A 26,537-nucleotide genomic window follows, 5' to 3' on the forward strand; every position below is an offset into this window, starting at 1 on the left:
CCCAAACACTTAAGAGATCTTCACACTGCATAACGTATTATGGAGCATCTACACTGTTTGTCTTTTTTTCTGAGATAGTCAGATAAGTCTTATAATTTCAGTTCTCACCATGAACAATTTCCATTTCCAGTGCTGGTCAAATGTTTTCTGGTGATTGCTGAAGCTTCCTGGCTGTCACTTGGGCTAGCGACCCAAACCGTGTTTTTGGTGTATGCAATTTCCCTCTTGAGAATTATCAGGAATTCTAATACAGAGTTGGGAGATGGCTGTGCTTTGTTGCCAGGCACTGAGCTTCTTCACCCACCAGGTTGTCCAGTTGGGCAAAGCTGCAGTATCTAAAGTACCTGTTTTGTTTCATATGGAACAATGATCACAATGTGGATCGTCTCCTTGTTTCTTCAGTAAATATTAAAACCTTTTTTCATTCTTTACTGGGTGAAATCCAGTACTCATTTACATGAATGTAATTGTACTAATGTCTGTTGGATTATATGGTTAAAACTGAGCAGAATTTAATTTATTACATTTGGTTAAGTTAAATGCAATTTCTAATTAAAAACTAGTGGTTCCTGTGATACTCTCTGCATTCTTTGTAGCACGTGTGCCTTTTAAAGAAAAGCACAGTATATACTGAGATCATAGTAACTTGCATGAGGGTTTCCAGAGCAATTGCTTTAACTGAAATCTACAGTAAACAGAAAAATAAAGCCCAAGGTAAATATCAGTAGCTTTACAGCTCCCCACAGCACAACAGGGAGTGCTACAGGAAAGCAGTCGATTTCTATACAGGCTTTATTTTTCAGCATTGGTTTTCTGGTGGATATAGTGACCTGGAACTGAAAATGCACAAAACCAGTTGCTTTCACCTAAGCAAAATGCTTTCTCCAGCACTCCTGTCCAAATGCCTGATCAAGAAATGGCTAGTGGGACATGTACGAGAACCCCAAGCTACATCTCTCTTAGCCTGGCTGGGACAAGGCCCTCGTGGCATGTTTGTGTGCTGCTGGGTGCTGTGAGACCCCTGCCTGTCCCAGCTGAGGTGGTGCGTCCACAGCGTGAGGTGTGCTGGATCCCTGTGGGATGGAGAGGGAACCCGGGGGTGCAGCTTGGCCTCTGCCAGAGGTGAGCACTGCTGCTATTCCTACCCCTTGGAACTGTCCCATCTAATTAATATTTAAAACCTCCACCTGGTTCCAGTTCTAGCTCTCTAACCTTATTCTTCTGTTACTGTGAACAACACATATAGATAGAATATTCCCCTACAAAGTATATGAAGAGAATTGTAATTCCCAGTACTTATTAATATGCTATTTGGATGTGACTTCATTAGGAGTTATAGTAATAAATTTGCATTAAAATACATGAATGATTTAGCTGTTGAAATATTCTTAATTAACAAAATTAACAATATCCCTTTCATCAACAAGTGGAAGACAGTAATTAAGCATAGCTGGGTGAAGTAGTTTGATTTTTGACAAGAAGTATGAATTGCACTTTCTTAAACCAGAGTGCTTCCCAATCCCCCAGCCCACTCTGAAATTTGGAGTGCAGGGCCAGGAGGAGCTTGAGATCAGCCAGTTAAACCTTCTCTTTCTGTTACACCATTCAGTTTCTCCTCGTTTGCTATCAGGCTCAATAACTTGCTGAATTAATAATTAAAAATATGTTCTTAATTTTTAGTTTGAATTAATCTGCCTTCACTTTTCAGCCCTTGCTTCTTGTTACATTTTTTTCTGCTAGATTAAAGATCCCTTTAGTGCCTGGTATTTTCTCCCCATGAGGTGCTTATCTGTTGTAATCAACTCACCACTCAATCTTCTTCTTGGTAAGATAAACAGATTGAGCTGTTCAGGTCTCTCACTGGAAGGTATTTCCTCCAGCCTAAAATAATGTATGTGAGCGTCTTCCATGCATTCTTCATATTTTTTTTTTTTTTTAATGTCCTCTGCCTTACACAGTTTCTCATATAAACGGAGCAATCTACCACAAAAATAGCCTTTTTTTTTTTTTTCCACCCCTGAGGAACAATCATCATACAATGACCTATGCAAGCCTCAAAATAACAAGAACTGGATTTCTTTTGACAGCATTCATTTATTAGGCAGTGAGGCCAAATGAACATATCTGAATCTTAGTCCTTTGCTTTTGTGTGAACAAGATTGCAGTAAAATTGTCTGATTCTTTGGAGGGGCAGGGTGAACAGGGGACCATGTCCCCAGGAGAGTCCATCTCGCTGTGTCACAGCTGCTCGTGTGTTGGACTTGAACCTGGAAGCTTTGTGGAAGGGACAGGAATTGTGCCCATCACTGGGATAACACTGGGGATCACACTGTGGCCAGCCCTGCTGCGCCCAACCTGGGAGCACACTAATACTGTAGAAATTTGGTGGTTTTAAACATATCCAATACCAACCAGTAGTAAACATATTGTGGGTGCGGAGCACTCTGAGGAGTGAGGCGGGTCGGAGAAGTGAGTACAGCTGGAACCGCAGCCGTCGGGTTCGTCCCTGCTGTGCAGGGGAGGGCTGAGAGCAGAAAGAAACTGCTTCCACCCTTGCAGATCTCTTGTTTAGTACTCTTGTTATACTCACTGTTATGGTTGTTAGAGACATGGTTCAAGAACCAAATGGTAAGTTTAAAAAAATTGCAATTTGCCCAGATTTGGTAATTACCTCACTTTAAAATACAGAGTAAGTTGTACATAATGAAAAAGACAGGTTTAGGGCTAGTAAAAAAGAGTAGAAGAATAAAAGACATACTAATTAAGTTTCTCTCTAATCTATATACCTAGTGGAATCAAGCTGCCTTTTAGAAGTCAAAGCAAATTACAGGTGAGTTCTTCCTGGTGCTGTCACACAGAACCTGGCTTTTCTGCTGGCTGCACCCACAAATCTCCATGTGAGTGCAGGGAAGCTGCCTGCAAAGCCTTCACTGCATGGCCAGGACTCAAATAACCAAAAATTCCTGCACTCTTATACAGGAATGCTATATATGGTGAAACACATGGCATTCATGCCTTCAGCTACTGAGGGACTGAGGAGATGATGTGCTGGGTTTTCAATAGTCATCTATGACCGAACAGTCATGGTTCAATAGTTTTTCCATGCTGTTTAAAAAACGCTATTTAAGAAATTGCTAATACCTCATTTACAAACCTTGATCCTTTTGATGTGATGACAGGAGGTCAAGCTTGGAGGCGGTATCACAAACAGAAAGATATGAATGTTCACATATAGAAGTATTCATTAATGACTCATAAGCTAGTATGCCTGGCTACTAATTGGAGATTTTTGTACAGAAGGATTGTGTTTATGGGCTCCATACAATCTAACTTATTTTCATTCTGCTGCTTGTGAGGCTATCTTTTTGGCAGGAAGAACTCATTAATCAAAATCCTTCCTTTTGTAAATGATGGTATTGGGAGGGTAGGGAAAGATGAGGGCAGGTAGAACATGCACCTGAAATGCCAGAGAGATGCTGTGCTGATACAGCTCATACCACCAAATAGTAAAAGGGATGTCAGAAACGAGGAAAGACTCTATTCTAGTGCTCCTTATGTCAGTGCATTATCGACGAAACCCAGTTCTTCTGCGTGTGAAATCTGAAATTACACTTTTATGATCCTTTTATATCTGTCAATTTTTTTGAAGCCGTGCAGCTGAAATCCTGTCTGCTTATCATCCAACTATTTGAATTAACATTTTATGTTCTTGGCTAATTAAATTTTCTCGTTGTCTCAGGGTTCTTGTTGGAGTTGGGATTTGTTGGGGAGCTGTGGGGTTTGGACAGAGAGCCGGATCCTGCTCCGGTGGGATGTGGGGTACCCCCTTTCTGCCCACCTGCAGTGGTTGCTCTCCATCTGCCAGAGGCTGCGCAGGACAGCAGTGGAGTGTATAGGGTACGTAGAAACAGAGAACTGCTATGTATGTGCTTAACCACATGCAAGGGAAAGCTGCAAACACTTCCTTGGCTTGCGTCCCCTCAAGCTAAGGCCTCTGCTGTTCTCACATTTTATTGTTCTTGAGCAAGAAACAAATATAATTTAAACAGATTAAAAAGACATCTCCACGCTTTTAAAGCACTGAATTATGCATTCTCTGAAACAGTTTCCTTGGCACAGAAAACTTGGTATTTAAGCTCTTTTTGCTTACTTTATATCATAGGCTAACAGATAGGGATTTCACATGTTTCTACTGGCAGAACCACCTTTTAAGCCAGATTGATCTATTTTTAAAGACAATAAATACGTCATTGACCCTGTCTGCTAGCTTACTTTACAGATTCATTAACACTTTCCTATGTTGTATTATTTACTGTCCTATATAGTTATGCAAAGAGAGCTCCAGCCATTGTACTGTAAAGCAGATACACAGACTAAAAGCAGTTGCTGTTAATGAGAAAGCTCACCTACCACTCACACATCAAGGATGTTATTAAAAGCAGTAGGATGTGTGCAACTTTGGAGGCTGAATTTGTGTCTGTAATCAATAGAGGAAAAGTGGGCAGGATGGTTGGCCACAAACCCGACCAGATCGTCTTCCATGCCAACATTTTGCAAAGAATGTCAGAGAAATTAACTCGGATATCCTTCTGATTAACCAGCTTTTCAAAGTGTAACGTAAGCTCTTTACTCTTTGGAAGGGAATACTTACAAGGAGGGTAGATTTGGTTTTAATGGAGGTAATCTTCTAATAAATTACTTCTGACCAAGGGGAGACTTGGAAGGGCAAGGTAATCCCAGAGTAAAGTTGATTTAACTTCTCCATTATCCTCAGGAAGGCTCTGGGATTGGAGCTTTGAAGGGCCGTATATGATGTTTTTAAAAGGTTTCAGCAGAGGCTTAAACTCCTATAATGTTAAATATGTTTTCTGAAGCAATCTGATTCTCACACCAGGGATGAGACATGAGCAACATTTTTGTGCATACACTAGTGCAGATGACGTTTGCTTTTTGACAAGGTTACAAGATGCAAAAATATATATATATTTTTTCTCTGAGTACAGTCTTATTACTTTCTCAATTAGCAACAAACAGGTGGTTTACGCTTTTTTTCCGGAACGCAGCAATGTATGCTTAGGGAACTTTTAGTTTCGGTTTGGTTCCTAGTGGACACCGCTGTCCATCAAAGCTGCGCCCAATGCAACCTCTGCCTGGGTGCCAGAGGTCTGGCACACAGCTTGTTGGCAGGGGATGCTGGCAAGGCTCTTGGTGTAGCTCGCTGCCTTCACTGCCCTGTGCATAAAGAGATCATGACTCTACAAGTCTTGAGAGCTGGCACCTTTCTATTTGGGTACAAGAAGGGAACCCGAGATTGTCATTTTTCAACAGGACATACTGATTTGCATCACAAGGCTGGGAAGAAAACATGCATTTCATCTGCTTTGACAGTTGGCCTTCTGAATTACACTTATAAGCCGTATTAGCCCAGCGGCCTTTGGCAGAGAGGAGCAGGGGTTGGTAGTGTTGTTCCGGCTGATCAGGGACAATGCACGGCTCTGGATTTCTGCATTCTCTTCGGCACTTCAGTGGCATTTATAAATGTGACAGCTATGAATTAGCTCAGCTATTTACAGGCTGGGTTGCACATGGCTCACTGACAGGGATGGTGCAATAGATTTCTTTTCTTCCCTTCATTTAGTGTTTGATATCCACCAGGAAAGCTGCAGCAGCCAAATATAATAGCGGTCACAAGCCTCGCTAAGATTTTGCTGATCTATTTGCCTTGCTGATTTCTGTAGACAGTTATGTTTGCATCTGTGGTCGGTCTCGGCAGGAGGATCTTCCTTTTACAACCCTATGCAGTCGTGTTATAGGATAATGAAGATGAAGGAGGCTGCACACCTGAATTCCTGCCCTTGCAAAGGGCTGCGCCTCACCTTTGTTAGTTGTTGTTCGAGTGCTAATGGTGCTTCCGCCTTTCACATGGCCTGTTTGATTGGTGTTCGCTGCTGGATGAGGCTCTGTAAGGAACAGTAATGCATGGTGAGAAGTTCACATAGCCCCTGCACCGCTACTTTGTCTTCCTTAGTAGGAATAGGGGAAAAATAAACCACAACCACTGGACTATTTTTTGCAGAAATTTGTCTCTATATTCTACTTAGCTTGAAAGTTTAAGTTTTTGCTGACTTTCTCTGCTGTAATAGAAGTGAGCTTTTTCTTAGATGGTACTGGTACGTCTATATAGGAGGATGTGCAGAAGGCACCTGGTTAAATGGGAAGAGTGGAGAAGGGAGCTCAGCTGGAAAGGTGGGGGGCAGTGAGCAGCCACAACCTCAAGTATGCCCAGGATGGGGGAGAGAGGAGGCTTCTCCAGCCCTGCTTTGCCTTGCAGCAGGCTGTGTGCTGGCAGGGTTGAGCCTGAACATTCATCCAGTCTGGGCCATGCTATGAGGGGCTGGCGGGCACTTGCCCATGTCCCCTTTCCTTGGCAAGAGTTCCTGCAGGCCACTAAGGGGTTAAGCAGGGAAGGCACATTCCTTCCTGTAGACACTAAAAAGTCTGACTGGTGCCTTCCGTATCAGCCATGGAAACCTCCGTGTCCTTATTGATGCTGGGGATGTTACCCCCTGCATCACAGACGTTTAATGGCCTTGCAGTAGGGAGATGCTTCCCCTCCTCAGTGCCGGGGCAAACCTGGGCTCCCCTTGTCAGACTTCGCCTCTGCAACACCTGTTGTAAATGCTTATGCATACCCATCTCATGTTACATATTGCGGGTTTGTGGCACCAAGTGGAGAATTGGTGTGGAAAACTACTTTCTGTCTTATGAGAGTTATTTCTGTGATAAATGCATGTTTACACATGCACATCCCTTCAGATTGTTAGAAAGTGATCTCTCTTAATCTCTGCAATACCTCCCATACAGTTCTGCACAGTCACCACCAAAATCAGCTATTGTGGAAAATCCTTCCCCTTCTGCCCCCTCACATTGCTAAAATCCAATTTTAGCCTGGGAAAAAATGGTTTAAAGGATTCATGTGGGCAGGGTGAATTTAGTGACAGACTGGTCCAGAGCTCCATCCTGGAAGCAGTCCTGCCTGTCAGCTGAGCCACTGCAAGATTTGTAATTTTTATATATTAGCAATCTGGCACCTTTCTTTGGCATCTTATGCCATACAAAATTAGCCCAGCATATGGGTACTGTAAATTGGAGGACATAGGTTTGAGTAATGAACAAACAGTGACTATGCTAATTGGCTTCATGGACATGGAGTTCAGTGTCTGCAGAGTAGAATCACCTCAGCTGTTTTACAACGAATAGTAAAAATGAGAGTCCCTGATTTGGGGATTTTTTATTTGTTTTGGCAATGGCAAATATTTCCAGCCTCCTACTTCTTGTGATGAGAGTTTGTGCAGCCCAATTCTCTGCATGTTGTAATGAATGGCTCTTACAAACAGGTGAAGCAACATATTTTTCCTTTGAGTTTTTAATGTAGCTGAGGCTGATCATAAATAGCAACATATCTGAAGGTGTTCATCAAGTTCTAACATCAAAACAGTAAGGAAAGCAGGAATCGCTGTGCTCATAAGAGCTGTAAATAGAAGACTGAATATCAATTTTCGAAAAATAAAGCTTGCTATAGAAAGAAAACCCCAGAAAGATATATTTTACAATAAGATTTATTTTACAGATTTCTACTGACTACAGTGGTTTCCAAGCTTTCCAGGCTGAATTTTGTTATTTTTTTTAGCTGCAAATGTTTTCATGACCCTTATTCTTCCTCTGCCCGATCCTAGTTTTGCAGCCTATGGTCACTGCTGGCTTCTGTGCCGGGGTGACCTGCTGCACCCACAAACACGGAGTCAGCAGCAGCGCCGACTCCCTAACTCAGCCCTGCTCCTAAATCCCACTCGGCAAAAACACTCCATCGTTGCAGGGCTGAGCATGTTCTTTGTCCTTCCAAAAGTCCTGGGCCCTGCCAGGTGGGGACAGCAAGTCCAGTGTGGGCTGGGAAGCTGGGACGCGTGTGGGAAGCTGTTTGCTGCCATGGAGGTCCCTGTTCTCAGTGCAGTTCTTGCCAAACACCAGTGTTGGGATTTAGTGCTTCTACTCTTTGTTACTTTGATACAGGCTGATCTCATGCAAAGTGAGTGCAAGGAATTTCAGTTGTTCTCTCACTATTAGGAAGAGAAAAAAAAAATGGGAGAGAGGGAAAAGGAGGGAAAAAGATGACTCTGCCTTGCAAAAGCTAGTTCCCTGTGAGCAAGTATGCATTTTCCTCAATGCTATACAAACACACTTCAGTACTCGCGTTCAATTTTACGGTCTGTGTTTTGAGGAACATAGAAAGTGATCTTCCAAATAGGGTATTTTGGCTGTGGCTTTTTGGGGTTATGGAGGTATTCAGAAATTGAGAAGTGGGATCTAAGCGCAGTCTACGGAGGGCTCGTTTTGAACACCAAGTATCTGCATTTCAGGTGCTGCTCCTGTGGTTTTAACTGCTAATAAATGAAGGGATTTGATAGTTATATCTGTCCTGGATGAGAGGTAGCTGTTGCAGCTCTCACTTAAATACTTTTCCCAGCTGATCATAAATGATGATTAATAAGGATAGATTATTATTCATGGTAAATGAGCTAGATAAATTCTCCTTTCTGTTATGCCCCTCCTTGATAATGTGATGATCATTACTAAGCTAAAATCCTTAAGAAATATCCTAAACAATCTGCTTATGAATACAAGCCTTTATAATGGAGATACATGTGTATATATGTATATGTAAGAGCCTAATAGTATTGTTATTGTAGTGCTGATGTTCTAAGTATTTAAGTTTTTAGAAGGATAGTTTATTTTAGAAGGATAATGTATTTTATTAGATCAGCAGTTTTACTTGGAAAACACTGACAAATTTTGGTCTCAGGTCTCTATTGGCCTTGCAACAATACCGCCTCTTTAATGCAATGCGCACACTCTTTTTGCCTGTTGTTATTTATGTTGCTGCTTGGGTTTACCCTCTAATCATGAACAATTAAAAGCACTTTTTTCTTCCTTCAAATTGCACCTCTGTGTAATTATCTGTGGGAATTAAGTCCTGACAGTGGCCGCTCTAGCCAGAGCCACGCTCACAGTATATGTTGCTCAGAGATTTCCTATTTATGGCTGTCCATAGCTCTCCTTGGCTATTTTTCAGGCATAGTATTCTTTTCTTAAAATTGGATTGCGGAGTGCTGCTCATCTCACAACTCATGCAATAGGATCAGGACAGCAGCAAATGCTCTTGGCCAGTGTTTTATATCACCAGCTGATCTGCTCTTTGTTAGAGGAGTCTGTTTGTTACTCTCCATGTACCTCCATTGGTGAGCAATGACTTCATCTGCTGGGAATGGAAGTAACCTAATTTTGAGTAATTTTTTAGAAGAGTCATGGCTACAGTCTCCTGCTGGCTTTGATATCTGCAAGATTTTATGAAGTAAAGGATCTAGGACTGCTCTCCTTCTCAAATGGTAACTTCTGTCTTGATAACAATCTGAGGATTATGAGAAGAATCAGGTGGGTGATGCCATGGTAATGAGAAGTTTATCTAAACATGAGCACAGGCTTTAAAAGCAAAAAATCGTGATCTACACTTGTTACTTTGGCTCTCCTGTAGTTATAATGAATTTTTATATACAGCACATGCAACAATAATGTATTCTTGATACTCTGATAGATGACTATGAGAACAGCCACTTATTCTGCAACCTGAGCATCAAAGACTTTCACCCTTTCTAGTACATAATTTTTAATCCTTTCCAAACAAAGCAGCACAGTTCAGGCAGTGCAAAGCTTGACAGGTAGCACGATGATGAAGATTGAACAACTTAATTGTGTTCTAGATAGAAAGTGCCAAAAGGAATCAATGATACAGGAACCAATAAGAAGCACAGCTCGGGCACTCACTCTCTCTCGCTTTGCATCAGGGTGGTTTGTAATTTAGTATTGCTGCACCAAATATTTTTTCTTTGTCTTCCATAGAGGTGTTCACAGGAGAAATTCACAAACCTTTACAAATATTTAAATTAAGTTTCAGGTTACCTTTATTATTATTCCATTTTTTATTAGTATATCAAGTGAAGCACCATTTTTTTTAGATGGATCAGACTTTGGTCCAATGCATAAAATAAATCTGAAATGCCTCATTCAATTTAACAGTTGCCTATATATCCTAAAAGGAAATCACAAGTAAAATCATTTAACTGTATTTTTCAGGTCACAAGCAGAAGCTTGGTAACCAGCATTTTCCAATTCTAATATTTTTAACTGCTTTGTTTTGCACAAAGAAATTAAGCACACACATTGTAAGTGTATTTAGTTATATAATATGTAGCAATTTCATGCAGAGAGTAAGGAAGTAGCTTACTATGTTTTAAAATAAATAGAAGCATACCATTTATGTTACCTGCTTGATGTGATCCATTGAATGCCAAGGGCTACAGTGGCACATCTATAAGAAAAGAAACAATAATGGAGATAAAAATTCCTGAACAAGAGAGATACGAGTTTCCAGCTAGAGAATAACCTCTCCGTAGGTCCTTTTAGAATGTAATGGATTTACTCATCCCAGAGCTGAGCTGATGGTCACCCCCACACAAGTACTGTTAGAAACAATCAAGTATACCATAACGGCACTTCAGACTGCTTTAATTGTATACAAATAGACTCAATAGGTATTGTACCAGTACTTCTAGATATCCATTTTAGCTGCTCCATGAGTTTTTGAAAAAAATAAAAAAGAGGAGGAAAAGACACTTTTCATCCCAAGGCAAGAATCATTTCACTTGCTTCTGGTCTGGGCCACAGTAGCTCAGAAATACCATAGAACAATTTGGCAGAGAAAGAAAAAATATTTCTGCATCTGACTGTAAATCCAGCAGTAATTTGTTTTATCCAAACTGATTTATCTCACAGGTACTGTTGTATTTAACACTCCCAGACTTCCAGAAAATGCCATGGGCTCTTTAGCAGTCACTGTCCCTGGGACCTTGGCTTTGTGATTCCCTGCAGCTCGGCCGCCTGGTGGCACAGCCACCCGCTTCCCACACAGGCACCGGGATTGCTCCTGAGAAATTGCGTTGGATCTCGGACTCTTCCTCTCACAGACTTTTTTTATTGGGCGAGAGTAGCAGGAGCATCCCTACTGGAGCTGGAACCTCTTGACATGGCTTTTGCTCGTGGCGTTGCCATTCTGAGACGCCCCAGCCAGGGTCCCTGCCAGGAGCAGGGCAGGAGCCGGGGGCCAAGGGGCTGGGGCAGCCACCCTGCCAACACGGGTGCCCCCAGAGGCTCTTGCGCATCCCCTGCCCCCTTGGCAGCTCTGCTGTGTAAACGCTACACTACTTCCTGAGCCGTGATATACCTCTGAATCAGCCCTTGGAGGGCCTTGTTTGACCAGTGCCGCCTTCCCTCTTCCTACGTCTTTCTCAAGCTGAAGGAGAAGGTTGGCGTGATGCAGGGTGCCAGCTGCCCACCCTGTCCCTCCTCCCCGGGGCTCTAGCTGCGTTCCTGATGAAATAGTGATGCTGGGGCAGATCCTGTTCCTGGAGGAAGCTGCCTTTCCTGGTGGATCAGTGGCACGGTTTTCAGAAGCTGTTTACGCGTCTCCCCTCTGCCTTGTGAATCAGTGAACCTCAGGGCACTTTGCGTGTCGTTTGCCAGCTCTTGTGTTGCTGGCAATGCTTGCCATGCCTCTCTGTTGGATGTGCCTTGAGCATGATGGGGTTCGTAGCCAGGCTGGGCAAGTGTCTTCTCGCAGACGTGGCAGGGCATTGCTAGCTCTTTTGCATCATTTCCCTAAACTTAATTAAACGCAAAATAGAAACCTGTGCCTTTAAAAGCTGACTATAAAGCTTGCATTAGTCTGGAACTGGAATAAACCGTGTACATAATTCTCATTAAAAAGGCAGTCTGCTCAGGTAAAACAAAGCAGATGAGTATATAAGGCAGTAAAAAGCAAAAAATCAGAAAAGCATGAGCAGTTCCTGTACTCATTCATGGCAGCAATTTACTGTTCCCTCCCTGCTCCCACCCCCTGTCTGAAAACAAATTGTACTTTCATGGGAGAATAGTTATAATTTGGTATTACCTCAGGTTCAAATTAGAATGAAAGTTGGTATTTTCAACAGTTCTGCAAGAGAAAAGACTTCTAAAGAGTTTTAGATCAGAAATGCCAAAGCAGGAGGTGCTGACTGCTCCATCAGTCAGAAGCAATTTCACATGTTAACATCAAATTTCTCATTTAGAATCAGCAAACAAAAATAAAATTAATTGTTTCAAAATAAGAACTATCTTGAAATGTTACTTTAAAGCAATTGTTCTTCAGTTGTCCTGGGTGGAAGACAAAGACCTTTAAACAAAATTGAGTTATTCCTGCAGAGAAATAATATATTGACAATGCTGTATTTTCCAAAGGAAGAATCTTACAGCCAAAAAGATGTGAAATTGGAGAAAGAACCAAAGTTACATTGTTAGGCCATGTTAAAATACATTTGAAAGTGCTGGTGTAGAAAACCTGCTCTTTCTGAAACCACAGCGAGCAGTCTGAACTCTGGTGCTGGTGGAGATTTAGTGTATTGCAGGGGCAAGAAACAACGGTGTTTGTCCAAGCGACCTTGGCCCCAGCCGGTGAGCAGGTCCCCTGTCTCTGCTGGTGGCACCTGTCCTGGGGTGCCCCTGACACCGAGACAGCAGCCCCAGCTCACCCAGCTCCAGCCTCTCTGGCCAGCGGGGCTGGTGGGACAGGCTTGGATGGCCCTGCCCTCAGAAGTGACCCCACTGCCCCGTGTCCCCTGTCCGGGTTTGAGCTCCTGGTAAGGGAGAATCAAGACTGCCTGGGAAAGCTTGAGTTTCTTTAATTGCCAAAATGTATTGGTTAATACATTTGATATGCTTGCTACTAATTTACCAACAAATCATGTTGGGGAAAGCCTCTTGCAAAGCTGCAGAGTGCACTGGCTGACATTTCAATGCTTTGGCTTACTAGAAGCAGCACCGACTCGCTTGCTTAAGACAAAAAGATCTGAATTACGTTTTAGCAAGTGTTAAGACTCCCTTGGGCAAAAGTCTTACTCGAGGAGTGTAAAGGAACAGAAAGATGGTAGCTCCCCTGGGTAATCATACAAGGAGCTAAATTCAAAACAGTTGTAATTTAGCAAAAAAAGATAGATTCATTGTGACAGTTTATTGTTTGGAGTTTATAAAATGCGGGAGGAGGAGGCCAAGAGACCAACTAGGGGAAGGACAAGAGCAGCTTTTTTAGTATGTGCCCATAAATTATTTCCCCCAGTAGACACATATGCTGTGACTGTAATTTCATCTTTGAGTTTTGGCAACATAAACCAAAGTCTTGAGCATCACTGCCAGGGTTGCTGCTCTCACCAGAATCTTGAGCAGGAATTAGAAACTTGTGCAGGAAGGAGTACATATTCCTCCTTGTGTCCTCTCAACTCTCTTTAAGGAGTCTGGATTAAGTGCAAATTTAACATTTCCATATATTAATAGAATGTATAAACAGGAGAATTAATATTGCTGCCTATGTTGTTTGCACTGCACTGTTCCAGTAAAGGTGTTAATATCAAGAATATACATAACTGGAATCACTTTCCTGATGTGGTGGTTATTAGAATATATAGGTGTAGGTGCACAAGGGCTGAAAGAGGAAGTTTTTCTTCAAAATATAGTACTGATCCTACATTTTAATACTTCCTATTATATATACACTTGTTTTTATTACGGCATAAAGTCCTTTTCCATGGTACAATAAAGAGAAATACGGCATATGCAAGTGTATTTATCACATTTGTGGCTGATATACTTCCAGTGAAAATTAGGAACAGAAATAGGACTGTGAACACTGGGTCAATATGACAAGCAAATTTAGAACAAGATAGCAAGCTGCTATCTGGGACCAAACTTTGTACAAGGATTTTCTTTGTTAGGATATAAGGACAAGTCTGAAATAACTCCACAGAGTTCAGTAAGGTGAAAAAAACAATTTAAAAATGAGGCAAATAAAGCCATAACTCTGAGTCCTCTCCAGTCTGGAACAGAATTTTGAAGACTGCAATTTAGGCCTGACTCTCATCAGAATGTATGTTCAGATGTAACTGTTTATTGCTGAAGTCCAAGCCCAGGAATAAAAACAGTGTGGCCTGACTTAGTATGAATTCATTAATTATATCTGTAGTTATAAAAAAATTGGATGTAGTTTAAACTTCGAGGAAAACAACCATTATTCAAATCCCACTTTAATGTAGTCCATGCCAATTTGCCTTCCATAACAGATGTTACTTCTCTTGACAATTTATTGTGGCCAAACTGTTTATTTCTAGCCAGAAAACTGAATAAATGATGAAAGCCAAAAGAGAGGAAGATGCGTGTGTTTGTCAGTGCAAAGGCTTACTTTTTCACCAAGATGATGTTTGGTACACAGGAGATTGAGTGTCTACCCAGGTGCATGTGCAAACACGTATTTTCTGTGTTCTTCACTTGCATTCATTAGCTTAGGACTCATTTGCTTACATTTTTGCTCTTCTAGCTTTTTTTTTTTTTTTTTCTTTTTTCCCCTCTCCTCGAAAGTCCTCTCTGTCCTTTCCATCCTGCTCCAGGGGAATCCTTTTGGCCAGTTCAGGACATTTTGTCCACGTTTGATCTGATGGCCGCTTTTGTCTTCCTGCTGTCCTCCATGGGCACTTTTACATCTCAGTTCTCAGCCCTTCCACATGCTGTCTGACTTCTTTCCTGGACTGAAGGGTTAACCCTGCTCTGTAGGGCAGAGTACTTTGAAACCTGTACTCCTGCTTTTGGAAGACAATGATCAGACTCTTCTACTCAACATCAAACCACCTTTGATAAGAACTTGCTACTAAATCAACATTGTAACCTGCTGAAGGTACCATTGTTTGGAAGGGACCGGAAATTAGATTACATAATGATTTACTAATTTATATTTTTCCTTCTCGGAGATTCTAAGCAGGTAATTACACTGCTTCATTTGTGACTGCAGCAAAAATTTTAGCATGGCATGATACTTTGTGGAAGTAAGCAAAATCTTCTCATAATGTTGCATTTTATTAGGGTGTATGGTTATCATAGAGATAAGAAGGCACTTTAGTAGACAATAGTTGCATAAAACAGAACTGATAAAGCCTAAAGGAGTGTTCCTGAGGGAGTCCTATTGCCACACCAATGTGCCCAAATTTCCCTCTGCTATTGAAAGAGCAACTGATCCAGATGTATTTCACTCTTAAATCAGGAAAAGGATCCATGACCTTTGGGTATGAACTGTCCTCAGAATGCTTGCTTTCTCTGAGCTAGTTGTATGTCTACCTTGCAATACTTACAGTGTCCTTTTCACAGGTTTATCAGACACACACAGACAAGAAGCGTGCAGAGACTGAAAGCATCTTGGCCACAGTTCCACAAGAAGACCTAAGATTTCAGCAGAAATTCCAACGAATTGAGATATTTTTCCAGAAGCCATTGGGAGATGGGTGCAACAAGAGGTAAGCATTTCGCAGTGGTAAAGGTAAAAACAAATTTCAGATCTCGGATTTACGGAGAGGCTGTAACTTTCATCATTGAGAGTTCCTTATCTGTGCTGAGCCGCCAGGACCCTCCTGCCCGGGCTGTGCACATCCGGCCACAGCCCAGCACTGGGGCTGAGCGCTGCCGCGAGGGTCTGACAACAAGGTGTGCTGCCTACAGTTTGCAAGAGTGACTTGAATCCCTTCTGGACAAAATGATCTGTGGAAAAGTAAGATGTTATTCTTACTAGTAATTCTTTTCATATCCCCTTTCTTACAATTACTTTTACAACGTGACTGAAGAGATATGCTGCTAAGAATAAACTTGATACTCGCAATGCATTATAATAAAATTGAAGATAATTTTCTGTAGAGAGAGTAAAAAGAAACATTTTTTTCTTTAGTGACGGCATAGCAAGCTACCAGCTGTTCAGCCTGCCACCATCTCACACTGCTGCATTGCATGGAAAGGAGGCAAATGTTTCATGCACTTCGAAACCTTTAATTTCTCTGACTAAGAAGCCCATTTTGCATTATTTGTAATTTTACGTATTTCATGGCTTGTCACAACCTTAACTGCATTTGAATGCAGTTTCTGTGTGTGTTAAATATAGCCTTTTAAAATAAGTGACATTTCCCATATTATACGCAGTGACAAATTGCAATTGTCAGTAAGGATCTTAAAAATATTAAATGACGTGCACGGTAGGGTGGTGAAAACAGGTATCTTGGTGTTTCACCTTGTCTAAAGGGTTCTAGCAATATGTAGTCCACGTGCAAGGTGTCAGCAGAGACACCACAGAATGTCACCTAATGGGCTTAATGGGCATCATTGTGTTATTCCTCTTTATGCCAGTTCGTAAGGTTGGAGTCATGACTTGGGTTCTGTGTGTCTTGGGTACTGTGCAAGAAGACAGCCTTTGCCTCAAAAAGTTTGTCATCAAAGCCAATCTCACTTTAAATCTTACTTTGATTTTCTTTTTTTTTCCTGGAATATTATAGTTAAGAACAAATTCTGCCACCAATGTTGCAAATAGTTTCTCTTGATTTCACTGAATTAGCACTGAGCATATCAAGTGATCTATTTTTAATCAGGTTTTGGAAGCATTTAACCCTAAATTGTCTTATTCTATCCTACAGTTATAGAATCATAGAATCATTTTGGTTTGAAGAGACCCTCAAGATCATCGAGTCCAACCATTAACCTAACTCTGGGACTAAACCATGTCCCTAAGAGCCTCATCTATACATCTTTTAAACACCTCCAGGGATGGTGACTCAACTACTTCCCTGCGCAGCCTGTTCCAGCACTTGACAACCCTTTCCATGAAAAATTTTTTCCTAATATCCAATCTAAACCTCCCCTGGTGCAACTTAAGGCTATTTCCTCTCATCCTATCACTTGCTACTTGGGAGAATAATGCACACAAAGAACCAGCATGAACTGCAGTATCCTTACAATATTATAATTTAGGAACTGCAGAACCAACTTTTTCCCTCAGAATGCCGAGGCAACAGATTTCATTTTCTCTGGCATGGGAAACATCAAGGGAAAATTTTGGTTGAAATTTGTTAGTAAAAAACCACTCACCTCACTGATAGGTGTGGGCCTGCATTAAATGAAAAAAAAAACCAAACCAAAACTAAAACAAGCCAGACTTGCACATAATTAAGCTCAAAGGTGATTCTAAGTAGTATAGCACATCTCTATTGCATATTGCCTTATCTTGTTAATGTCAGCCTGAAAGTGTTCTAGGCAAATCTGTTCAGAAAAAGAGCACAGTATGTACGAATCTCTCTAATCTAAACAAGATAGGATGCTTCTTACAGGTATGGAATTTACAAGGCATGGAACATATGCTGAATGATGAAAACAAAAGAAATCGTGATCATGAAGCAATCAACCATCTGAATAAACAAGCATGCTCTGGATAAAAATCTTTCATCAGTTAAATGATCACAAACTGTGCAAATTAAGCCTGCACTTTCAAAAGGCTTTATTAATGTATTTTGGCAACTTTTTAACCTGTAATGCTATTGTTTTTATATTCAATAGTAGTACTATTTAGTGGGACGTGAGACACTCACTGTCACTCATGCAGACAACAAGTCTTAATAAACTAATATAGAATTCTTAATAGGCTGCGATTATAATGAAGTATTTTGATCAAAAAAACCCCAACACCCCTAACCTGCCAAATCCAACCTGATCGTAACAGTACATTTGCCAGCTGTTCACATGGGAGTGGGACAGGATTTATCATCTAAAGTAATAACTAATTAATGCTGTTTTGCAATAGATGTTAAACTTTTTTCCTAGTCTTGTGTGCATAAAACTTTTATCTTGTATTAATCATGTCCTCTGAATCCTATTTTTGTCATCTGTTTTGGTGCAGCCCAGCCAGAACTTGCCATAAAGGAATAGCTGAGGATCGCCCTGATGTTCAGATGCGCAGAAGTCAGAGTGGACAGCAGCATTCCAGGGACGGAGCTGGGCTGCGAGGCTGCCCTAGGGTACGTAACACAGCACCCGGGTCACAGCCGGTCACTGGCTTCTGTTGCACTAATTCAGCTCTTAGGACAGCAGGAGGCCAAGAGCATAAAACTGTGATGATTATTTTTTCCTCGCTTTTGTCCATTTGTGGGCCAGTCAGTTCTGCCTGTGTATTCCCGTGGCTTTTATGCCGTGCGTGTCCCTGACAGGTGCCTGCAGAGAGGCTGTTTGGGATGAGCCTGTGTTTTAGCCAGGCAAAGCAAAGTGAGTCAGCTGTAGCCTGCACGCAGCGCTGAGCTGTGTCTCAGAGCTGGTGACGTGTCCCCGGCCTCCCACTGCAGGTGATTTTGTTCTGCAGTCAAAAGAATTTGCTACAATTCGCCCACCCCTCAGTAAGTTCCCCCCACTGCCCCAGCTCACTGCCCCGTGCTGCTGTTTGGTGGCACTTGCTGTCCTGCTCACCAGCAGCTTCGGGGGTTGGTTTGTGCTCTGCTGGCCAGGGACCATTGCATGTCATTGTGCGCCTTTCTACCAAAGCCACATTTATACAACGTGCACAGGGAATTATTCATACGAGTGTCTGAGGAATTTTACAGAGAAGGTCCATTTTAAAGACTCAAGACAAAAAAACCCTAAAACAGAACCATAAGAAAAGATGACAAGGAACACGAAGAGATGGAAACTGGAGAGAGAGCAGGGAGTGCAATGATAGGGGGGGGCAGCTCTGAAATGCTGCATGCTTTTGTTTTCTCTCATCTCATCTGCTGTCTAATCTGCAGCACTTCCAAAAAGAAATAATGCACAGCTTAGTTTGTGGAATTAAGGAGAGCAAGTTTTGAAGAGGGTATGGCCCTGTACATCTTTACTTTGCACAGGGGCCCCCAAAATCTTGGAATGCAGTGTAAGCAACAGGGGGGACAGAGTGTAATGAAACACAGGCAACAAGAGAAGCTCATCAGGGCAGGCTTGATATATTTAAAATGAAGTACAGTAGCAAAAGGCATGTGTGCATGTGTCTGTATGCACATGCCTGAACGTATCCAAAATAAAAATAACCAAAATCTTCCAGTGCAATCATAGATTTAGAAGCTCAAGAAAAGACTCATACTTTCCTTCTCCAAACCTTATCCTGCTTCTGTTTTCACCTGTGAACGGGAAGTGAAACACAAGTGGAGTCAACCCTTCTTGTAGTGGGAGTAAGATGATGCTTCTACAGCCTGACAGCCCTAGCTAAGCCTGATATTATGAACTGTCTGTTTTGTTTTGGTTTTTTTTTGGGGGGGGAGTGTTTTCATGTGTGGATTTGGGGTTTGTTTTGTTTGGTTTGTTTTTTTGGGGGGGGTGGTTTTTTTTTTACTGCTGCTTTTACATATCCTAAAGGCAGAGACTATTAACAACTGGCAGATGACATGAAGAAAACAAACTTTGGGATGTACAATCTATATGGAAATTTTAAACGCCTGATTTCTTTCCAGTTCAGATGTTAAAAAATTGCTTTGGCCAAGTAAGACTATTGTTCTTTATTTTGAGCTTCTCTGCTTTTGTTGACTTATAACATGCACAACTATAATAAAAAACTGTTTGGCACGTACTAAACCTCTATAAAATTTGACATAAAACCACAAAGTATTTACCTTCTTTAAATAACTTATTTATTTTTAGGACCTCTCCCTTTCACTTCTCCCCCAACAATGTATATGAATGCATGGGGAAAATTTAAAAAATGAAAACTTTATAACAATAGGATGGCTTGGTTGACATTTATCAACAAAACCTGAGCTCTTGGTTTTAGGCTATTTTTCTACCTTGAATGAATTTTTATGGTTACATCATAAACCTTTGAAAATCATAGTTTATTGGGAAAAGGGTGACACAACCTTAGTTATGATATATCATGAGCTGCCATTCTAAAAAAAAAAATGTTAACTCCTTCTGGGAACCCAAGAATATATTGTGATGTTCATGCACCATCTGCTTGATTATATTCCAAAAAACGTGACGGTGAAACACGTATAGTTGAAGTGTCAGTTTAGATTAATTTATCAGCTCCATAAACTACAAACACAGACACATACCTAAGCAGCTAACCAGTCTGTACTTCATTTGGCAGTACAGTGTGTTTCATTTGGAGGGTAGAGGACGAATGCATTTGTTTAAAGTAGTTAACTTTGGAAAGATGTGGCTTTTCCTGGGCTATATGTTTTTCCTGGGCTATAATTTCGCTTTGGTGACAAAATTTGAAATTTGTGAGTCAAGCTCTCAGGAACCTTGATGTAGGCTTAGAAATCACGACTTTTCAAATGTAAAGACTTGGAAAACTTTTTAATTAGTCCCTAGACTTTGAGGCTTTAGGATTTGTGTCTCAAAATCAAAACAAACAAACAAAAACTCTTATAGCTATGATTTTTACAAATTAGTAGACATCCAGGGGTTGGAACTTTGTACTAACAATTGGTGATTAGTTTGACAAACAGACATTTTCAGCGGTTAGATAATCAGGGGGTGTGTGCCCTCCAACACCAGCAGTATGTGTCAGACAGCAGCTAGAACAGCAGCATTGAACTCTCAGGCATCTTTCACTACCGCACTTCCACTGAGCACATGCTGGGTGTTTGTGGGTCGCAAAGCTGACAAAACTGCAGATACAGGGAAATTTTATTGGGTTAGTACAGCTATCAAAAGTTATTGACCAAAGAAATCTTAGCAGCCGAGGATGGATCTATTGGTAGAATTGCTGGCTGAAAGAAGCAAAAAGGATTTCCCTCCCCCAGTTCTGCAGATGAGGAATGAGCGAAGCACAGGAATTTCAGTTAAAGTTAATGCTATGTTGGCTGATGTACAGGCAGCTTCAATTCTTTAATTAGTTCAGAGTTAAGTGACAAAGTATTTAATCAGCGAGCTAACAAGTGCTCTGTGCATGCGTGCGTTTGTGTGGGGGTGTGACGGAAAAAAAGTAAATAAAATTACTTTCCTTGCTTTAAATGAAATGGGATCCCTAATTTTATTACAGCTGCAATCGGCTTAGAGGCATGATAGAACAATAAAAATTGATCCTATCCTGTTTTATTACTTTAACAAAGTATTTCACTTAAGAAGATAATACTGTAATTTAACTCTTTGGCCTCTCAAGGTATGAATTTAGGCCTTTTTTCCACAGTGTCTCTGTGAGGGGAATGATCTGGCAGGTTTATCTTGATGTCGTATTGTTGTGTTTCAAGCACACCTATTTCTGTTTGCCACTGATCAGATTGAAGATTGAACCTCCTTTTCTTAGAAAGGTCTAGAAATCATGATCCACGTACATAAGCTTATTAACTTTCAGTATTGCAATTCATTACATCAAGGTCTTAAGATAAATACTGTGAAAACCCTCTAACTGCTGCAAGTCACTTACCGGCTTAGTAATGCAGATTACCATCAACACATCCCCTTGCGCTGCCTGTCTGCCAGAGTCCCTGTTGAGCAAGGTCCAGTTCATGATTTCTGCCTCAGATCCAAAGCCCTCTGCAAAAATTTGCAGTTGCTTGCAAGACTGTCACTCTAATGCACTGGACCGAGAACACATTACCCAGCAGAGGATGGCATATATGGTGCTTTATTGGCACCAAGCTCATGGATCTCACACACCTGAGCTAGAAATGGCCTGTGGACTTGTTCACTTTCAGAGTTATTAGTTCCGAGCCGAATTATTACTGTACCCGCTGCTGCAGGCACAGAGGAGACCCCGTGTGTTAGGTACACATGGGGCAGAAAGACAAACCTTGTCCTAAGCAATTTCTGAAACTAAATCAGTCACGAGGCAATGGAGTTAGGTGGAGGAACTCAGAGAAATACTGAGGAGGAACTCAGAGAAATACCGAGGCTGTACCAATTTATATGGGCAGGAGTCTGCGTACAGTAGGAACTCAAATGGGCTTTGAAATAAAAGAACTTGCTACTTTAAGTAGTAGCCAACTACTTTACCTAATCAAGACCTTCCTTTACAAGTATCTACAGAAGACGAGGAGAGACTTTTCCATTAACTGCTAAAAAAACATGGCTCACAAGCACAAAGTGACCCTTCCTAGCTGAGTGGCACAAATCCTGAAAATTCATTGAGATGTTTGTCATTGGTTTCAGAGGCCACAATTTCAGCCATAATCAATAATTTATAGTAGAGGCCATCCTAGAAAAGCAGTTTCAGACCAGCAAGGGGAACCGGAATAGGTCCGCTGTGGATAGCTGGTTTATGGGGGGAGCGGTGCAGGGCGCACCGCCACAGCCCTGGGAGCGACAGAGGGCACATCCCCAGCGTCCCCACAGCTCTTCTGAACTGCCCACCTAAGTCCACGCCTGAGACAGCAGAAGCCATCAAAAATCCATAGTGTAGTCACTGCTCTTGAGCAGCAGCCACAATCGTGGGAAGTTCATATTTTAATTTACATTAGAGTGCTGAGAGAGGTTAGTTTGAGAAGACAGACATGGAAAACAGACCCTTGAATATGAAGCTGACAGGTTTTATTTAGAAAGCCAGCATATGCACTGGCTGCATTTGTATCTGCAGTGTTCCCCAGCATGACAGGCAATCTCGAGTATGGTGTATATTAAAGAGTAGTTTTGGATTCAGATTTTGGTTCCCTTCATACAACTCCTGTAACACAGAACATTTTTAGACAAGTACTGGTTTTGTTTTTCAATAAAGACTAGAGATTCAGTTTCTCTCAGTTCTTTTTATTTAACAGCTCACTGAAAAAAAAAAAAAAGAGTTTAACATAAGTCTGGCTGCCTAGTTGGGCAAGTTTACTTGCATTCTTTCTATGCAAGTAAAATACCATTGGAGTTGATCATAAAGCCCTGCCTGAAGAGACTATAGGAATGCATGACAAAGTTTTTTATGGTTTTAATTTAATCTCAGAAATAACATCCAGCAAGTAGAATGCTCTACATAGGTACATAAACAATATTCTCATATTCAGAATTCTCTTGAATTTCCCAGTGACCTTAGGAGGATGGCTTGATACTGCGAGTTTTCTCCGGCTCATTCCACTCCTCTGAGGTGACAATGTGAACAGCATGTTCACAGAAGCTTATGTCAGGTTATGTCATCTCAGTCACAAAGAAATGCATGTGTAAGAAATATAGGATTGAAACCCACATGCTATGGATGTCAGTTCAAGTCCTGACTCAGGAAATATCCTTAGGAGAGCACTTAAACACAATGCATGTGTTTACATGCTTCCTTGAGAGGAGGTGGGCTGCAGAATATACAGAAGTTCTTTCTTGAAGTAAGATCAAAGAAAATGCGTGTAGTACTGTTTGTAAATCTTCCTAGAACTGGAAAAATTAGGAAACCTAAAAAAAAAAGCACCAGGCATAATTGTTGCAGCGTGGTGGTCCAGAGTCAAGGTGTTGCTAGTTCTGTGCAATAAATAGTACCAGCTAAGGAGTAAGACCACAAAAGTAGAGAACTGATTTAACGTGTCTTCAATCAGTATTCTGTGAAAGGTTTAGATAAAGCGCTCTGTTTACAGAATCCTCTAAAGATAAGAATAGCCATAAATGTTGCACTTGAAGAAATTCCTCTCAGTTATTAAAGAAGTGGTTCCCACACAAATCTTCTCTTGTGTGTAGAAGTGTTACTAAAGGCGTCTATCAGATAATTTCTTAACCTTGCACCTAAATACACATGCAAAATCTGACTGCACACAGAGCACAGCGACACCAATGTGGTTCATGATCCTGGAAGCAGGTGACCAGCTACTTCTGCCCTTCTCTGCCTCTGCTACAGGTGGAGGTGACCTGCACTATCTACACGTGCACAGGAACTGGGACAGATGCTGAGAAAGAAATACATGGATCCTGGAAAAGCAGCTGAGCAGGTCTGTAGATAAATTTACGTTGGTCCCAATGGTTAAACATTATTAACTATTCTAGAGTTAATATGACTTTTGTAAATTAGCGAACAGAGACGCCTTCTGCAACTTTAAACTTCAACTAAACTCAGAGACGGCTAAAAATCAAATAAAAATAAATGGAAGCTAAAATTTTATTATGCAAGCTACATCAATTTATGTTTCCTGTTAGACTTTGCTAAATTTTCTTTCTTTGACCCATACAGACTAATGAATATATCCCATGATTTTTGCAGCTCTCTTACAGATCTTCATCATATTGATTCAATGAGTGCAAGTGTGAAAAGAAGAGAAAAGAAGAATATGGAAAAAATGAACTATTAGGATTTCACCCAAAGGAGGATCTTAAGGTATGAAAGTACTCTGACATGAAAATAATCCCAGGTGGTAAAGGTCCTTTAGCTGCTGAGATGACAAAACAAGACCCAAATTCTGGCACCTGATTGACTCACCTGATCCTTATAAATCTGCAGATGGGGATGATTTTGCAGTGGCCAATCAGGCCATTTCCTAAGTGATATCAGGGAACCCTCAAGGAAATTGTTGCCAAGTAAGAGATTTTAAGAACAGGCTTTAGAAAACTAAGTGTTTGAAAAAGTAGTGGGGTTATGTAGTTTCTGGGTGTGTAAATGGTTTTAACTTCTGGGTGTAGCTATGAAGCCTGAACAGCTGGAGGAGTTGCTGAAAGCTGATTGTTTACTGACTGGTAAGTGAAACAAACTTGTGTTTTTAATCCAAGCCCCACAACTGTGTGTTCAGATAAGAAGTCCTGCAGCTATTATTGCTTGTGTTCTGGTAATCTTAAAAGAAAGCTCCCTGGAATTGTAGTTTAGGACTGGCGTTGGGACACAGAAAGTAGGGGGCAATGCTCACACTGTCAAGAAGGTTCCCACTTTCATTTGTCTACTAGGTGCTATTTCTGTTCGTAGCTAATGGTAGCTCATAGTACAACAAAAAGATTGGCTTTCTGTGGAGGAGCATGCTACTGTATGGTCTGAAAGGTCTTATTTAAATGAGCATCTAGGCACAGGAATAATTATTCCCTGTCAGGAGATTAAAGCTTATGGAGAGGACACGTTAACAGTGCTCTACATTGCTACAGTATAAATACCGTATGTGTTTTCTGTGGACTGCCTGATTTCTGGCAGGGCTAGCCATGCAGATGCATGGCACCTCAGAGTTTCATACCACTGCTTGCTGTGCAAACCCAGGAGCTGGTTTCCATTGAAAACTGAGTACAGCAGCACAGTGAACACAGATACAAATGGATGTGAGAAGTACAAATAGAAATTATGATTTTGGAGCGATCCTTCCCTAGATTTTTAAGACTGTTATTGTACTCCATGGGAATACCACTGGTATGTAGGAAATATTTTTGAGATGTACTTGTTTTCCCTTGGTTAAAATGAAATATTTAACCTAACATGTTAATCTGTGTATGTGGACAAAAGGGAGTAAACAGAAGGGGGACAAGGACAGGGAAAGGGGAGAAAAGACAATCTCCGAGGAAGCTGAGGAGCTTTCCAAAGAACAAATACTATCATCTACTTTGTGGGTAAACTGCTCTCTTACAATCGCATCTCAGCTGATGAACTTTGTGATCTTCTTCTGTAAGAGCCTTCTATGGCTGTTCTATTTCATTCTTTAAGAAGATTAAGTGGGTAATCCTAAAGCTCCACAAAACCACCTGTTGTTTGGGCCCCTGTGTAATAAGGCTTTTGAGCAACCCTTCAGCAATTCAGCTATAGTGTTCTGAACAGGCTCACTTATTTGTGTGCCTGTGGTTTCCAGTCTGCATGGCACAGTGTGCTAGACTTCTAGCAGCATAAGGAGATGACCCTTAGGAAAGCTGAGCCCAAGTAACCTGTCCTCTCTCCTCCTTTCCCTTCCCAAGGGACAGTTTCTGTCCGCAGGGACACTGCTTTCATTACTATAATGGCATCTGCAGAGAGATGGTCTCTTCACCATCTGGCTATTCCAGGGTTTAAGATGCTCCAGGTGCTGGTGAAAAGATCTGCTTCATCAGGAAGTGTCCCTTGCAGCATGCCTAGAACAGAAAATCCTATTTAAAAAAAGACATTGGAAAGGGAAAGAGGTAAAAGCAGGAGAGCCAGTCAACTGCAGCCTGAACTTGAAACAACAGTCCTGCCAGAATTGGGTCAAAATACTTGTTCTACATAACCTGCTAGGACACAACAGCAGCCACTGAGGTTGGCATGTAATTCCTGTAAACCACACTGACCAGCCTACTCAAATGTCCCTCACTACAAGTGAAATTCCTAAATTTAAACCCACAACCTTCACTCCAGAGGAATGCAGGAACCTCTTTTTTTCTGAACAGTTCAGAATCTTGCAATCATGGATTGTATTTGTAAGATATGAATTAAATGTTCAGGATCTCCCACTTTTTCTGCTCTGCCAGTGTTAAGGCCACAATCTAACAATAAATTAAGCCTGTGCTTAATTCTGAGCATCTTAATGATCCGATGGTAGTAGCCAGTAGTGTGGCTGTTTATCTGCTTTGGTGTAAAGACTTCCTTAAATGCATTGCTGACTTTGGCCTTCTCTACCACAGGTTAAGACATCATGATTAAGAATTAATAAGTTCAGTTGTATCATCATCCACAGAACTGTCTATGTCAATCCATTAAT

The sequence above is a fragment of the Caloenas nicobarica genome, chromosome Z (genome assembly GCF_036013445.1).
Source record: "Caloenas nicobarica isolate bCalNic1 chromosome Z, bCalNic1.hap1, whole genome shotgun sequence".
Classification (NCBI taxonomy): domain Eukaryota; kingdom Metazoa; phylum Chordata; class Aves; order Columbiformes; family Columbidae; genus Caloenas; species Caloenas nicobarica.